The following is a 16,930-nucleotide window of genomic DNA, read 5'->3' as shown; positions in this document are numbered from 1 at the left end:
ATTCTGAAGCTAATGTGTTGCCAAATACAAATCTGATTTGTGGATGATGTGAAAATCAAATCTGTGCCTGCCTCTTGGCTGAATTTTCCTCTTGAAATGGTTTTACACTCGCACTTAAAGCAGCAGCGTGATAAATAAACAACGGAAGCAAATACATTCAGTCGGAGCAAAGACGACAGCTCTCAGCATGTGATATCAGCAGCTTCCTGCATGAGAAGCTCTGCAGTATTACAGATATCTGGATGACATCAGCTCTGCATGGCTTCATTCCAAAGAGGTTTTTGACCGATTCTGAAACTACGGCCCATCTGTCAGATCTCCAGGAGATTTCTTCAAGAGACAAGCACTTGTCTCTTGCAGAAAGAGACGAGTCCTGTGGGATTTCACCCATCAGCTTTAACCACCAGATGGCGCTGTCGCTCTCTGCTTAGGAGAACCTTCGACAGTGCTGCTCTTTGTGACTACTAATTTAAAAACCAATATCACAGGAGGAAGTGAAATCTTAGCAGACCACAGGAGCATTGCAGCTTTCAGAACAGACAGAAACGTACGAGATCACCTGCTCAAAGCCACAGTCGAACCGCTACTGACCCCAAAGGTTTTCGTTAAACTTACGTAGATGTCATATTTAAAAACAGAGAATATTTTGTTCAAGTACGTCAAAATTGTACTTACTTGAGTATTTCAACGTTCTGCTGTTTTGTACTTGTGGTCCACTACGTTTTGGATGTATATTTGGTCCTTTGTGCTCACTTTACTGATAATTGGTCGAGCCCCATGTTTTTCTAGATGGACGACAATCAGGTCAACCCACCGCCCTACAGAACAATTCGAGACAGAATAAAACCCAGAGGACAACATGAGCCTAAATAATAAGAAGGCCTGTCTCAGTGAAGGACGCTGATGGCCAGGGACCAAGATCCTCTCAACCTCCAGAAGCTTTTAGGAAACGAGGCTTTGGTCTGTAACCACACTGAGACCTCAGTGGTAACCCTGCATTGAGCTGCTCCTCAGACGGATTTTAAACCAACAGCACGGGTCAAACATCACTCGGCTGCTGGAGAATCTACACAGAAACATGTACATGAACTGGACCGACTCCTCCTGACTCACAACATGCATTCACCAGGGCTGGGGAGGCAGCTTCTCAGCTGATCCACTTTGCAGTGACACCTTGAAGTCTACGACTGGACTTGGTTTTACATCGTAATCTGTGCAGCATCTACATCTACAAATGTTTATGAAGCTTTCCCGGTCTGACATTGACTCCACTTTTTTTCCTCTTATTATCTCAGATATTATTTCATTGTTCACCTAAAATAAATGCTGGCACTGAATTTTCCCATCTAATCATATTCTAGTGGACCTGCTGGACATGTCCTGTAGATGGTGTCCTGCAGTCAGACAGCAGTCAGTCTGTCAGGTCACTTCTCCTGTCAGTGCTGTGGTCAGGGGCTCTGGGCTTTACAACAAAGCTTGATTTGGTGCTGTGATTTTCTGATGTTTTTCATACGGAACCACAATCTGGTGGTTTGCTCGACTGCAAATGTTCAGCTGTTTCAGAGATCTGTTGAGCTTCATTGGACGAGACGTCATATTAAGAGGCCAGACAGATTATTGGGGAGTTTGCATCTGTTTATTGATTGTGCTGAAATTTCATCAGAACTGTCAATAGATTTGCCAGCAGTGATGTCATACTGCTGGAAGTGACATCATCAGTGGGGATCCTGATGGCACATGTGTCAGCACCTGGTGGGGATCTTCACAGGTGCCTGGCACAGAAAGAGGAGGCCTTCCCATCACAGTCGCTATGGCTGCCATCATCTCTCCCTGTGGACAGAAACAATAACGGCACGTTAGAGGTCTCCGCTGCCCAGTTTTCACGCTCACATCGTTTGTCTTTCCTCACTTCAGTAAGTCCCACTTTATTTCTAAAGCCTTCTGCAAAACTGTTGTTAGAAAATGCTTCACAGCTGCAACAAAGATATGAAATAAGCAACAAGAATCCAACGTAGAAGTCAAATGATTTCTGTTGAAGTGCAGTCACAAAACAGCAGGATGGAGCAACAATTCAGAGGAGAACCAACCTGTAGATGTGTCGGATGCCTGTGAAGATAAAGAAAAGATCTTTACTGAACCCCACTCAGCTTGGATCTGCCTTTATTTGGAACTTTACGCTTGAATTAAAAAAGGTTTTTTGTTCAGCACCAAAGATCTGTTTTAACATGAATCATTTAGTGTGCAGATTACTTACATGTGCTCCCATCAGTATTCCCCAGAGCAGAGGGGAATGATGTAATTTTTACCAGGTTCCATCTGTGCAAAGACACACAATGTTTCAAGGTCAAGTTGAAGTTAAAATTAAAATTACTTTTGTAAAATGAATAATTCATTGTACACATTACTTACTGGTTCAAGCGACATTCCACAGGCCGTAGCCGTGAAGAGAGGAACCGCCATATTAAAACCCATCTGTGCAAAGACTCAGTGTTTAAATGTGAACTTAAATGACAACATTAAAACAACAGTTTCTAAACTGCTCTTTTGGTGATGTACAAGGATAGAATGAAAACATGTTTTGCACAAACAAGGCCTTGAAAAGAATTACACATGAAAAGAGGATTTTCTCTTGACGTGAACGCCAAATGTAATAAAGATCAGAAATGTTTTGTGTAGAATCTAAACAGCTGATGCCATGATGAAAGGTAAGAATGAGAGACGTACCTTGTTGTGACGATCAGGTGAGTTTGCACTTGCAGCAGTAGCAGGTAGCAGAGTGTCTTTGAGAGGGAAATCCAGTGCTTATATACCTTATCTTCACCTCCCTTTGCTTTGATCACAGGGACAGGCTTCATTATTATATTGAACAGAAATTAATTTATTAGCACCGACGTGTTTTCATCAAGCAGTGTTTTTAAACTCTGTGGACTCTGTGGGTGGATCTTACCCTGTGGGCTGTTTTCAGCAGCTTGTGGTTAAACGTCTCAGTGTCAAACGATGACTTTGAGGACACGAAGCTCCCATCAGTGAGCTGCAGACGTTTCGGCCGTCAAATCAATCAATTTTTGATCTTGTAATCGCGTAGCAACACTCATGGCCCTGCCTCACTTTCCCCTCTTCTAAAGGCTGCTTCACAGGGCCGGTTCTAGGCAGGCATGTATGAGGGGGCAGTCAGAAATGTGAAGGGGGCATCATGCGTACACATCATGCTCCAGCACTGTTTTTCCCCTGTGCTTATAGTAACAGTGTTTTCTTCATTGAATTGGTTAGGTAGCTGAGCAGGCTGCTTTGGGGCAGCACTTGTTGGGGAAGGTACAGGAGAAGCAGTGCTTGCTGATGCTAAAGTAGTAGTTATGCTAGCTGCTGTCTCTGATGTATTAGCAGCAGCATCATTACTACTCCTATCAATACATGCAGGAACAGCACTGCACTTTTTAAAAGCTCTGGAAAACAGATGCATTACACAGCATTAACTTTCTCTTTGCGAGCTGCTGGAAGCTGAGAGGAAAATAAGTAAGCTGGCTTTGTATTTGAAACAAAACAGTGCAGAACTACAGCCTGGTGTGCCTGAGGAAACGCTGCTGCTTCTGCTGCGTTCAATTACACTCGGAACTTGGAAAGATCTGGGTCGGAAATTCCGACTTCCGAGGTAAATGTGTTTCGCTGCGCAACCTCGGAAAACATGGCTGGCCACAGTAAGTTGATGTTTGTTTGGATGTCTTTCGAGCATTTATACTTCTTCTTCTTCTTGTAAATTCTTCTGGGTAAGTACATCAACTACTTAAGGGAGAGAGAAAAAAATTAAACGTCATTTTCCGAGTGTAATTGAACGCAGCACGTCCGTGGCTGTACTGAAACCTGAAGATACACAGCGGAGGTGCAGAGAGATGAGAGGAATCTGATACTGTATCGTGTCCATTTTTTGGAGGATTTTTCCGCTACTACAGATAATTTTGTCAACTTTTAACGTATTAATTTTGTGAGTGTATTAAAATGTGCTTTTTTCAACTTCTAAAATTTTGATTTGAGCGGCCAAGACATTTATTTGAGGGGGCATTGCCCCCTCAAGCCCCTGTGTAGATCCAGCCTTGCAGCTTCACCAAACTCCCTTCAGAAATCAAACAGTTTTATCCTCCCTTCCTGCAGACCTGCTGCTTCTCATGTTTTCATGTCTTCTATGTTACTGAGAGAAACACACTCACTTTGTTGGTCAGAAAGATATTTTTATTCATCAGATTGGGCATGAATAAATCACAGCCTAGTCACACTTAAATCAGCATGTCATAAACTTGAGCTCCTCAGTACTGATTATCGTCAGTCTTAAAACCAGCTCAGGAGTGCATCACAGTCAAAGACTGTCCTGATGTTACCCTCTGAAGCACAGGATACGTGAGAATTGCTTCAGTATACTGAATGTGTGTGATGTGGGACACGCTAACCCGGCATGAACTCCAATTTAAGTGCTCAAGACCTCGAGCGTGTATGTTGAGTCAGGTTTTATGATCACACACTGATGACTTATGTGTTCAGAGCAAACATGACTGATCCACAGAGCAGGCAGAAGGTGACATCTTTAATCCCATTAAGTCTCAAATAAAGATAAGTGACAGGAGAAACAAAACAACAACGGAGGGTAAAATAAGGACACCACAAGGCCACAGAACAGCTTCAGGGCTCCCTGCATGGATTCTCTAAGTCTCTGCTCAGACCTCCCTCACATTACTTGGGCAGGTCAGAGAAACATCCTGTGGTGTGACTTCCCTCCTGTAAATGCACTGAGTGCGGTGTGAACTCTCCTTCTTAGGTCAGTGTTTTGTCACAGCTTGTGAGTGTCTGCTGGTCCGAGCCAAGAGACGCGAATACACGTAGTTATAACAACAGACGAACCAACAGACTGGGAGATGAGCAAAGCTCTGCTGTGCTGCTGTACATTCATGAAAGACTCGTTTTAAGGGACTCGTCCTCTAACTCTCTTTTCACACACGTTCATGTTCCCATCAATGCATGTCGCTAACTTGACGTCTTCCTCGGAGTCTTTGTGCTTTGTGGGTGAAAGTAGTTACCAGGGTTGAGTGGATGAAGGGGGAAGCAGACCCCTTTACATGGGGACTCCTATCAAACTGAGGTGATAAGCCAACCCACTATCCCCTGTGATTGCTTATAAGGGGATATCACTGGATATTCGAAGGCCCATCTCTTTCCACTTAGCATTATAGGACAGATTACAAATATCAACCAAAAATTTCATCTGTGCTGTTCAGTATTAAGTTTTGATGTTCGGGAGAGAGAGGCCTCCTTTGTCTTTTGCTAATTGAAGAGCCTTATAATGAATTCTTGGCCTCTTCCCCTGCCAAATGAATCGTGATATTTATTTGTCTAATTCTTCACATTTTCCTTTAGGAAGTTCTACAGGTATGTTTTGAAATAGATATAATAATCTGGGAAGCACGTTCATTTTTATTGCTTCCACCCTCTGTCCTAATCCTAAGAATGGCACTAGGTCCCATCTAGTCAGATCAGATTTTATTTCAGAAAATCAGGGGTCATAATTTTTTGATACAATCACGTTTATATCCTTTGGAATATTTACACCGAGATACCTAATTGATTTTAATTCCCAACTGACTTGTAGTTCAATTCAATTCAATTCAATTCAGTTTTATTTAAAGTGTCAATTCATAACACAGTTATCTCAAGACACTTTACAGGTGTGTAAACAACAACATAAAGGAAGAGAATCAGAGAAAAACAGGTCCCAGGGCAAAACCCCACACTGAGTCAGCATATGGCGACAGTGGCGAGGAAAAGCTTCCTTTTAACAGGCAGAAACCTCGAGCAGAACCAGGCTCAGTGTAGACGGCCTTCTGCTGTGACCGCCTGGGAGGGAGACGGGGGAGAGGAGAGACAGGGAGATGGAGAGAGACAGGAGAGGGGGGAGAGGAGAGACAGGGAGATGGAGAGAGACAGCAGAGGGGGAGATAGAGAGACAGGGAGGATAGAGTGAACAGTGCAGAGCAGGAGCAGCAGGATCCAGGCAGGGCCATGGAGAGGGTTCTGGATCCAGCAACATGCTCCGGAAGTGCTAAGGAAAGATGGAGCACAAGAGCTCCGGGGAAGAGGACGAGTTAGTGCTGTACCGGTGATGGGACATGATGAGTGAGTCCCCCTGCTCTGAAAGCTCGATATCTAAGGATCTTCCCCTTAGATAAACCTATGGCAGCATAACTAGGAGTTGGTCTAACTATAGGCTTTGTCAAAAAGGAGGGTTTTAAGTCTACTCTTAAACATAGAGAGGGTGTCTGCCGTCCGAACTGAGGCTGGTAATTGGTTCCACAGAAGAGGAGCTTGATAACTGAAGGCTCTGGCTCCATATTTATATTTGGAGATTCGTGGTATTACCAGTAAGTCTGAATCGAAGGAACGCAGCACCCTAGAGGGCTGATATGGTACAATGAGATCAGTGATATATGATGGTGCCAGACCATGCATGGCTTTGTAGGTTAGGAGGAGGATCTTAAATTCTACTCTAGATTTTACTGGAAGCCAATGTAGAGTGGTCAGCACAGTTCCTCTCTAATTGATTAGCTAGAAGAATAGTTAAATGTCAAAATTTGGGATTTATGGGTATTGAGTTTATATCTTGAAAATAATCCATATTCCCGCAAGGTAGAGAGCAATTCATGAAGGGAAGTGGATGGTTGTCCCAGGTATATTATACAGAAATTAGAACAATCAGTTCTATCTTTTCCTTCTTTTGGTATCGGAACGATGGTTGCCTCCCTCCAGGATGGAGGCATCTCACCTTTCTCCAGGACCCAACTGAATGTTCTCCATAATAGTGGAGTGGTTTACATCGGGTTTTATACCAACCCGATGTAAACCTGTCAGATCTTGGTGATTTGTCTGGTTTGAGTCTGAGATTGCTTTTTGCAGTTCCTCCATGGTCACCTTGACTGTCAAGACTCTATTCTGGTCTTCAGTAACTGTTGGAAGATTAAGTGAAGCAAGTAGGGATTCAGGCGCTTCATTCCCCTCATGAAGCTTCTGGGAATATAGATTCTTATAATACTTTTCAAAACAATTTTGAATTTCCTGGACGTCATGTTTCACTTGTTTTGTTAATTGGTCTTTAATTTTATATGCAGCTCTCTCTGCTTGTTGTTGTCTTAGTTTATGTGCCAGGTTTTTAGCTGCTTTGGGGTAATATCTATTTGGGGATCTTTTTATGTTGTTTTTGTTATTTACCTAAAACTTTTTCTAGATTATCCAATTTTTCCTGTTTGAGCCTCTTTTGTACAGCCAATTTTGCAATAATTTTCCCTCTTAAAACAGTTTTTCCAGCATCCCATGCCATGATTGGAGACACTTCCCCATTATCATTCTCAGACAGATATAACAATATTTCCTGTTTTATTTCTTCCTTCAGTTTTCCCCTGAGTAGATTTGAGTTTAGCCTCCAGGTGGATGCATTTTTATTATTTCTCAAATTTAGATAGTAGTAGTCCAGGCTATGGTCGGACAAATCCATTATTCCAATTTTGCATGTCCTTACAAAACTGACATCTTGATTATACATAAACAAAATAATCGATTCTGGAATAAGTTTTGTGTGGTGAGGCGTAAAAAGTATAATCTCTAGATGTTGGCTTGAACTCTCTCCATTCATCACAGATACCCATCTCTCTTATCACTTTTCCCACATTTTTACCCACTGTGATATTCTGCCACTGAGTTGGTCTAGATACGTCTCTCTTTGGATTAAGTCTCATATTAAAATCACCTCCACAAACAACAATTCCCTGAGCCTTCGTAATCATAAGATCAAAAATGTGTCTATAGAACCCCCATGCCGCACCAGAAGGTGCATAAAAATTTAAGAGAGTGATTTCTAATCCCTCTAGTTTACCCACAACCATATTATACCTTCCCTCCTTGTCTATAATTTCCATCAACCTTTCAAAAATGACTCTTGCAGATTTTAGTGTTGCCACCCCTCTTCTGTGTCCCTTCCCATAGAACTCTGAAAATACCTGATTAAAGCCCTGCCTCTTAAGTTTAGCATGTTTAGAATCAGTTAAATGGGTCTCTTGGAGAAATATTATATCCACTTGTCTTTATTCAGTTTACCAAGAATTTTACTTCTGTTGACTGGGTTAATAACGCCCTTCACATTGTAAGAGGCCAAGTGGTACTTTATGGCTTTCCATTATAAATCAGATAGCACCTCCTGTTTCACAACCCCACCTCCACTCAAACTCTGAAAAAACAATAACATGAGAACTAACACAAATAAAACAGTCCCTGAACAACATGACTTGGTAGTTTTCACTAATACCTCAGATTGATTGCTGTGCTGCCTATCTCACGGCTGCTCAACCGGAAGTCAGGCTAATAGTTTTTATTATGAATATTTCTTGTAACAGAAAGAAACTTTGATCCTGTCGTCTCAACCTATTTTGTGTTTGGTCCGTGAATTTGAGAGTTTTAGGACTGGAAAGTATTTGAAAAGTCCTTGAACCTGAAGTTCAAGAAGGTGAATTGCTGCAATAGAAAATGAATAAATAAAAATGGATTTAAACTGTTGAATAAGCAATGAATCTACCTCATGATAAAAAGACTTAGATACCGTCTGCAGTAACATCAACTACCTGTACACATGACAGGTGTATTGCAGTACTTGTTACCACATGTGTGATCACAGAGCGCAGCCCACTAGCAGAGTCAGGGAGGTGAAGCTTTGGGAAGTGATGGTCACAAGAATACATCAAAGCAGCACATTCATGTCACGAAATACACAAATGTAATGACAGTCAGCTCTGCTCGTGCCCTCATGGTGGGGCAGTGATGTTACGAGCCTGCAGCTCACACTTTCACACGGTCTGCGACTGCTTTGCCGGCTGTCCTTCCTGCATTTGGCAGCTTGAACTGAGCTGCTTTTAGTGTGGATTTTGTATTGAACTTCTTCATGTTTGTCTCATCTTCCAGTTTGCTCTTGGAGTGTAAAATATGCCGCCCTGCTGCCAGCAGACCTGCCCATGTTTGCAGCTGGAACACCTCCTCAGTCATGTGAACACGCTCACGGCTACATCGAGTTGACTTATGGAGCTGTTAACCTCCTTCATGCGACTGCTTAGTGTGACTGAATGATTACAAGATGAACATTATTTAACATGTGGATGTACTGACTCGTTAAAGACATTCTGTACTGGATTTGTTGACTGTTGGTTGTAAGTCCACCAGTCAAAATAAAGACATTTGATCGTTGAGTCTCATTCTGTCGTTGGTGTTTGACGGCCAAAACATCTGCAGCTCACTGATGGGAGCTTCATGTCCTCAAAGCTTGTTGATGCCATTTGAGTGCAGTCAAAGGACTATAGTAACTTATCCTCATCCTTTCATCCAGGAGCACGAGATGAGTCCCTTAAAACGAGTCTTTCATGAATGTACAGCAGCACAGCAGAGCTTTGCTCATCTCCCAGTCTGTTGGTTCGTCTGTTGTTATAACTACGTGTATTCGCGTCTCTTGGCTCGGACCAGCAGACACTCACAAGCTGTGACAAAACACTGACCTAAGAAGGAGAGTTCACACCGCACTCAGTGCATTTACAGGAGGGAAGTCACACCACAGGATGTTTCTCTGACCTGCCCAAGTAATGTGAGGGAGGTCTGAGCAGAGACTTAGAGAATCCATGCAGGGAGCCCTGAAGCTGTTCTGTGGCCTTGTGGTGTCCTTATTTTACCCTCCGTTGTTGTTTTGTTTCTCCTGTCACTTATCTTTATTTGAGACTTAATGGGATTAAAGATGTCACCTTCTGTCTGCTCTGTGGATCAGTCATGTTTGCTCTGAACACATAAGTCATCAGTGTGTGATCATAAAACCTGTCTCAACATACACGCTCGAGGTCTTGAGCACTTAAATTGGAGTTCATGCCGGGTTAGCGTGTCCCACATCACACACATTCAGTATACTGAAGCAATTCTCACGTATCCTGTGCTTCAGAGGGTAACATCAGGACAGTCTTTGACTGTGATGCACTCCTGAGCTGGTTTTAAGACTGACGATAATCAGTACTGAGGAGCTCAAGTTTATGACATGCTGATTTAAGTGTGACTAGGCTGTAATTTATTCATGCCCAATCTGATGGATAAAAATATCTTTCTGACTAACAAAGTGAGTGTGTTTCTCTCAGTAACATAGAAGACATGAAAACATGGGAAGCAGCAGGTCTGCAGGAAGGGAGGATAAAACTGTTTGATTTCTGAAGGGAGTTTGGTGAAGCTGCAAGGCTGGATCTACACAGGGGCTTGAGGGGGCAATGCCCCCTCAAATAAATGTCTTGGCCGCTCAAATCAAAATTTTAGAAGTTGAAAAAAGCACATTTTAATACACTCACAAAATTAATACGTTAAAAGTTGACAAAATTATCTGTAGTAGCGGAAAAATCCTCCAAAAAATGGACACGATACAGTATCAGATTCCTCTCATCTCTCTGCACCTCCGCTGTGTATCTTCAGGTTTCAGTACAGCCACGGACGTGCTGCGTTCAATTACACTCGGAAAATGACGTTTAATTTTTTTCTCTCTCCCTTAAGTAGTTGATGTACTTACCCAGAAGAATTTACAAGAAGAAGAAGAAGTATAAATGCTCGAAAGACATCCAAACAAACATCAACTTACTGTGGCCAGCCATGTTTTCCGAGGTTGCGCAGCGAAACACATTTACCTCGGAAGTCGGAATTTCCGACCCAGATCTTTCCAAGTTCCGAGTGTAATTGAACGCAGCAGAAGCAGCAGCGTTTCCTCAGGCACACCAGGCTGTAGTTCTGCACTGTTTTGTTTCAAATACAAAGCCAGCTTACTTATTTTCCTCTCAGCTTCCAGCAGCTCACAAAGAGAAAGTTAATGCTGTGTAATGCATCTGTTTTCCAGAGCTTTTAAAAAGTGCAGTGCTGTTCCTGCATGTATTGATAGGAGTAGCAATGATGCTGCTGCTAATACATCAGAGACTGCAGCTAGCATAACTACTACTTTAGCATCAGCAAGCACTGCTTCTCCTGTACCTTCCCCAACAAGTGCTGCCCCAAAGCAGCCTGCTCAGCTACCTAACCCAATTCAATGAAGATAACACTGTTACTATAAGCACAGGGGAAAAACAGTGCTGGAGCATGATGTGTACGCATGATGCCCCCTTCACATTTCTGACTGCCCCCTCATATATGCCTGCCTAGAACCGGCCCTGTGAAGCAGCCTTTAGAAGAGGGGAAAGTGAGGCAGGGCCATGAGTGTTGCTACGCGATTACAAGATCAAACATTGATTGATTTGACGGCCGAAACGTCTGCAGCTCACTGATGGGAGCTTCGTGTCCTCAAAGTCATCGTTTGACACTGAGACTGAGACGTTTAACCACAAGCTGCTGAAAACAGCCCACAGGGTAAGATCCACCCACAGAGTCCACAGAGTTTAAAAACACTGCTTGATGAAAACACGTCGGTGCTAATAAATTAATTTCTGTTCAATATAATAATGAAGCCCGTCCCTGTGATCAAAGCAAAGGGAGGTGAAGATAAGGTATATAAGCACTGGATTTCCCTCTCAAAGACACTCTGCTACCTGCTACTGCTGCAAGTGCAAACTCACCTGATCGTCACAACAAGGTACGTCTCTCATTCTTACCTTTCATCATGGCATCAGCTGTTTAGATTCTACAGAAAACATTTCTGATCTTTATTACATTTGGCGTTCACGTCAAGAGAAAATCCTCTTTTCATGTGTAATTCTTTTCAAGGCCTTGTTTGTGCAAAACATGTTTTCATTCTATCCTTGTACATCACCAAAAGAGCAGTTTAGAAACTGTTGTTTTAATGCTGTCATTTAAGTTCACATTTAAACACTGAGTCTTTGCACAGATGGGTTTTAATATGGCGGTTCCTCTCTTCACGGCTACGGCCTGTGGAATGTCGCTTGAACCAGTAAGTAATGTGTACAATGAATTATTCATTTTACAAAAGTAATTTTAATTTTAACTTCAACTTGACCTTGAAACATTGTGTGTCTTTGCACAGATGGAACCTGGTAAAAATTACATCATTCCCCTCTGCTCTGGGGAATACTGATGGGAGCACATGTAAGTAATCTGCACACTAAATGATTCATGTTAAAACAGATCTTTGGTGCTGAACAAAAAACCTTTTTTAATTCAAGCGTAAAGTTCCAAATAAAGGCAGATCCAAGCTGAGTGGGGTTCAGTAAAGATCTTTTCTTTATCTTCACAGGCATCCGACACATCTACAGGTTGGTTCTCCTCTGAATTGTTGCTCCATCCTGCTGTTTTGTGACTGCACTTCAACAGAAATCATTTGACTTCTACGTTGGATTCTTGTTGCTTATTTCATATCTTTGTTGCAGCTGTGAAGCATTTTCTAACAACAGTTTTGCAGAAGGCTTTAGAAATAAAGTGGGACTTACTGAAGTGAGGAAAGACAAACGATGTGAGCGTGAAAACTGGGCAGCGGAGACCTCTAACGTGCCGTTATTGTTTCTGTCCACAGGGAGAGATGATGGCAGCCATAGCGACTGTGATGGGAAGGCCTCCTCTTTCTGTGCCAGGCACCTGTGAAGATCCCCACCAGGTGCTGACACACGTGCCATCAGGATCCCCACTGATGATGTCACTTCCAGCAGTATGACATCACTGCTGGCAAATCTATTGACAGTTCTGATGAAATTTCAGCACAATCAATAAACAGATGCAAACTCCCCAATAATCTGTCTGGCCTCTTAATATGACGTCTCATCCGTATGAAAAACATCAGAAAATCACACACATCACAGCACCAAATCAAGCTTTGTTGTAAAGCGTTTATTTTAGGTGAACATGAAACTGGGGTTAATATCTAAGATAATCAGAGAAATAAAGTGTAGTCAATGTCAGACCGGGAAAGCTTGTCGATGTAGACGCTGCACAGATTACAATGTAAAACCAAGTCCAGTCGTAGAATTCAATTCATTTCAATTGAGTTTTATTTATATAGCACCTTATACAATCAAAACTGTCTCCAGGTGCTTTACAGAGACCCAGAGCCTGAACCCACGAGCAAGCAGACAGCGGAAAGGAAAAACTTCCTTTTAACAGGAAGAAACCCTGAGCAGGACCCGACTCACGAGGGAGAACCATCCTGCTGATAGTCGGCTGGGTGAAGGAGGAGAAGAAGAGGTAGACAGGACAGAGAGGATGAAAGAGAGAGAGAGAGAGAGAGAAACATACATGCAGTAAACATCATACATTACAAAGGACACACATGACAGGTTGTTATAATTGGAATTCTGAAGACTCTGTATTGTATGTATTTGTTTTTTAGCTGATATGTTGTTTAAGTTAGTTATAATATCACTACATAGAAGAACAACATGGGCAGATGTTGACAGTAGACACTGGGTTTGTCAGAGGATGCAGTTCAACATGTAGACCTGGATGGAGAGAGACCTGCAGAAAGATATAAAATAATGAATTATATGTATTATATGTAGACTTTAAGGTGTCACTGTAAAGTGGATCAGCTGAGAAGCTGCCTCCCCAGCCCTGGTGAATGCATGTTGTGAGTCAGGAGGAGTCGGTCCAGTTCATGTACATGTTTCTGTGTAGATTCTCCAGCAGCCGAGTGATGTTTGACCCGTGCTGTTGGTTTAAAATCCGTCTGAGGAGCAGCTCAATGCAGGGTTACTACTGAGGTCTCAGTGTGGTTACAGACCAAAGCCTCGTTTCCTAAAAGCTTCTGGAGGTTGAGAGGATCTTGGTCCCTGGCCATCAGCGTCCTTCACTGAGACAGGCCTTCTTATTATTTAGGCTCATGTTGTCCTCTGGGTTTTATTCTGTCTCAGATTGTTCTGTAGGGCGGTGGGTTGACCTGATTGTCGTCCATCTAGAAAAACATGGGGCTCGACCAATTATCAGTAAAGTTAGCACAAAGGACCAAACATACATCCAAAACGTAGTGGACCACAAGTACAAAACAGCAGAACGTTGAAATACTGAAAGTAAGTACAATTTTGACGTAGTTGATCAAAATATTCTCTGTTTTAAAATATGACATCTACGTAAGTTTAACGAAAACCTTTGGGGTCAGTAGCGGTTCGACTGTGGCTTTGAGCAGGTGATCTCGTACGTTTCTGTCTGTTCTGAAAGCTGCAATGCTCCTGTGGTCTGCTAAGATTTCCCTTCCTCCTGTGATATTGGTTTTTAAATTAGTAGTCACAAAGAGCAGCACTGTCGAAGGTTCTCCTAAGCAGAGAGCGACAGCGCCATCTGGTGGTTAAAGCCGATGGGTGAAATCCCACAGGACTCGTCTCTTTCTGCAAGAGACGAGTGCTTGTCTCTTGAAGAAATCTCCTGGAGATCTGACAGATGGGCCGTAGTTTCAGAATCGGTCAAAAACCTCTTTGGAATGAAGCCATGCAGAGCTGATGTCATCCAGATATCTGTAATACTGCAGAGCTTCTCATGCAGGAAGCTGCTGATGTCACATGCTGAGAGCTGACGTCTTTGCTCCGATTGAATGTATTTGCTTCCGTTGTTTATTTATCACGCTGCTGCTTTAAGTGCTTGATCCATTTGATTCTAACGAGTGTAAAACCATTTCAAGAGGAAAATTCAGCCAAGAGGCAGGCACAGGAGAATGAAGACCAGCAGATTAAGACATCAAACCCTTTGGTTGTGCACCAGTGAGGAGCAGGGATGTGCTCAACCAGCCGACCAGTCGTTTAAACGTTTCTCACGTTATGAGTCAACGTCAGAAATACAAGACAATAATTAAACAAATTCTTTTCATTCTGCTAAAGTCAGACGTTAAATAGGTTGAGTATGTGTCTATAAGGTTCATATCACATCCTGTTTTATTTGATTTTCACATCATCCACAAATCAGGTTTGTATTTGGCGACACATTAGCTTCAAAATATGTTCTGGTATTTTATTTAGATTTGACTCAAAATGTCTTTTGTTGGGTTGTTAAAGCAGCTCGTGTTGTTCGTTGCTGATTGTTGACGCCGTGTTTGTTGTCATTGTGGTGCAGCCAAGGTGCCGTTTCCTCTCACTCTGAGGTTCAAGCCGATGTTACAGAGAGGAATAGACCTGCTGTCTCTGGACGCCTCCTGGTACGAAGCGACACTGAACACAACACACTCAGCAGGCTGTTAAAGTGCAAACATTCATGTGTGCAGATCAGATCGCTCTGTAAAACATCAACAAGAAAACAAAAGTGCTGCTTTGTCATTGGCTGTTTTACTTTCTATGGCAACCCAAAATCTAAAATCTCCACATGCAGGGTGAGTTCGGCATCCTGGTACTTCCTCAATGTGTTTGGACTGAGGAGCATGTACAGCCTCATACTGGGACAGGACAACGGTGAGTCACACACAGAGCAGCGACTCTGTTGGGCCATTCAGACACATTTAATACACAACGTAAGTCAGATGATCACGTTTTCCTGTTTCAGCACGTTTGTGTTTCTTATTGGACCGAGAGTCGCGGACTTGTCTGGACTTCAGCCAGTCGTGAACTAATCATTTCTGTTTCCTGTCCTGCTGACCGAGCTTATGCAGCTGCCTGTCATGTAGCGAGAGAAGGTACTGCATGAAAATGGCCGACTCGCTCACTGAGAGGACTTATTACTCCCGAGTCATATAAAAGAGTAGTTCTTATTGAACAAATCGTTCACAAACGAAACATCACTAGTCGGCGCCCCCAGGACAAGCGGCAGGTTCAAATGTCGGCTATTTTTTGGAGTACACACTCTGAGAAATTCTCCCAAGTGTTGTAATGGTGGGTAAGTTTAGTAACACAGGGGCAGACCTTAAGGGGAATTTGTTGGAGCTGGAAGTTAAGCATAGGAGTAGCAGAGTGTACGTTGGCCGCCATATGCGGCTACTGGCCAGAGTCAGAGCCTTGTTGTCGGGGAGATGAGCGCATCAAACAGCCGAAATGTCTGTTGGAAAACATGCCAGGTAAATAGGTTATTGTGTTACGAATAAAACATGTTCACTGAACTGAAAGGATAACCGGGACCTTACTGCACCATGAAAATGATTGACAGAAACAAAAATCTTTGAAACTAATGAATTATGGATTGGCAATCGCAACCAGACTCCATTTAAAAAAACAGTAATTTTACTGAGCTGAGCACAGCAGTTGCTGGAATATCCCTGCCTCGATCAGTTAGTTAGTTTGTGTTATTGTGAGACTTTCAGTGGTGGAAGAAGTATTCAGATCACTTACACAAGCAAAATTACCAATTCAGTTTCAGTTCACTTCACTTTGTTTATATAGCACCAATTCACAACAAAGGTTTTCTCATGACACTTTCCAATTGGAGCTGACCAAACTCTTTAATTAAGTATTGTAATACAGAGAGCCCAACATTCCCCCGTGAGCGAGCACTTGGCGACAGTGGCGAGGAAAAACTGCCTTTTAGAAGGCAGAAACCTCGGAGCAGACCCCGGGTCTAGGCGGGCGGCCATCTGCCTTGACCGCTTGTATACTTACATAAAACCTTGCTCCTTCTATAGATCTTTAAGGTTAAATATATCCCTGTCTATAAAATGAATGTTTTTAGCTGTAAGAAAAAATTGTCCAAGGCTACATTTACTGGGCAGCACGGTGGTGCAGTGGTTAGCACTGTCGCCTCACAGCAAGAGGGTTCCAGGTTCGAAGCCCGGTCTGGGCCCTTCTATGTGGAGTTTGCATGTTCTCCCTGTGCCTGCGTGGGTTTTCTCCGGGTTCTCATGCACATTAGGTTAATTGGCTACTCTAAATTGCCCCTAGGTGTGAGTGTGAGAGTGTGTGGTTGTCTGTCTTTGTGTGTTGGCCCTGCGATTGACTGGCGACCAGTCCAGGGTGAACCCCGCCTCTCGCCCGTAGTCAGCTGGGATAGGCTC

The 16,930-nt window shown here is 42.9% G+C and overlaps 1 long non-coding RNA gene across 1 annotated transcript; it reads right to left on the bottom strand.

The window, feature by feature from the left end:
- Window positions 1-1,617: 1,617 nt before the first annotated feature.
- Window positions 1,618-2,803, bottom strand: LOC124063107. The gene is made up of 4 exons (XR_006844047.1): window positions 2,725-2,803; window positions 2,255-2,316; window positions 2,088-2,106; window positions 1,618-1,830 (listed from the first exon to the last, which is right to left on the bottom strand). It is a non-coding gene; the product is annotated as an uncharacterized LOC124063107 (long non-coding RNA).
- Between the last annotated feature and the right edge of the window lie 14,127 nt (window positions 2,804-16,930).

This window comes from Scatophagus argus, chromosome 8 (genome assembly GCF_020382885.2).
Source record: "Scatophagus argus isolate fScaArg1 chromosome 8, fScaArg1.pri, whole genome shotgun sequence".
In the NCBI taxonomy this organism is placed as follows: Eukaryota; Metazoa; Chordata; class Actinopteri; family Scatophagidae; genus Scatophagus; species Scatophagus argus.
This window is presented reverse-complemented; position numbering and strand designations above follow the sequence as displayed.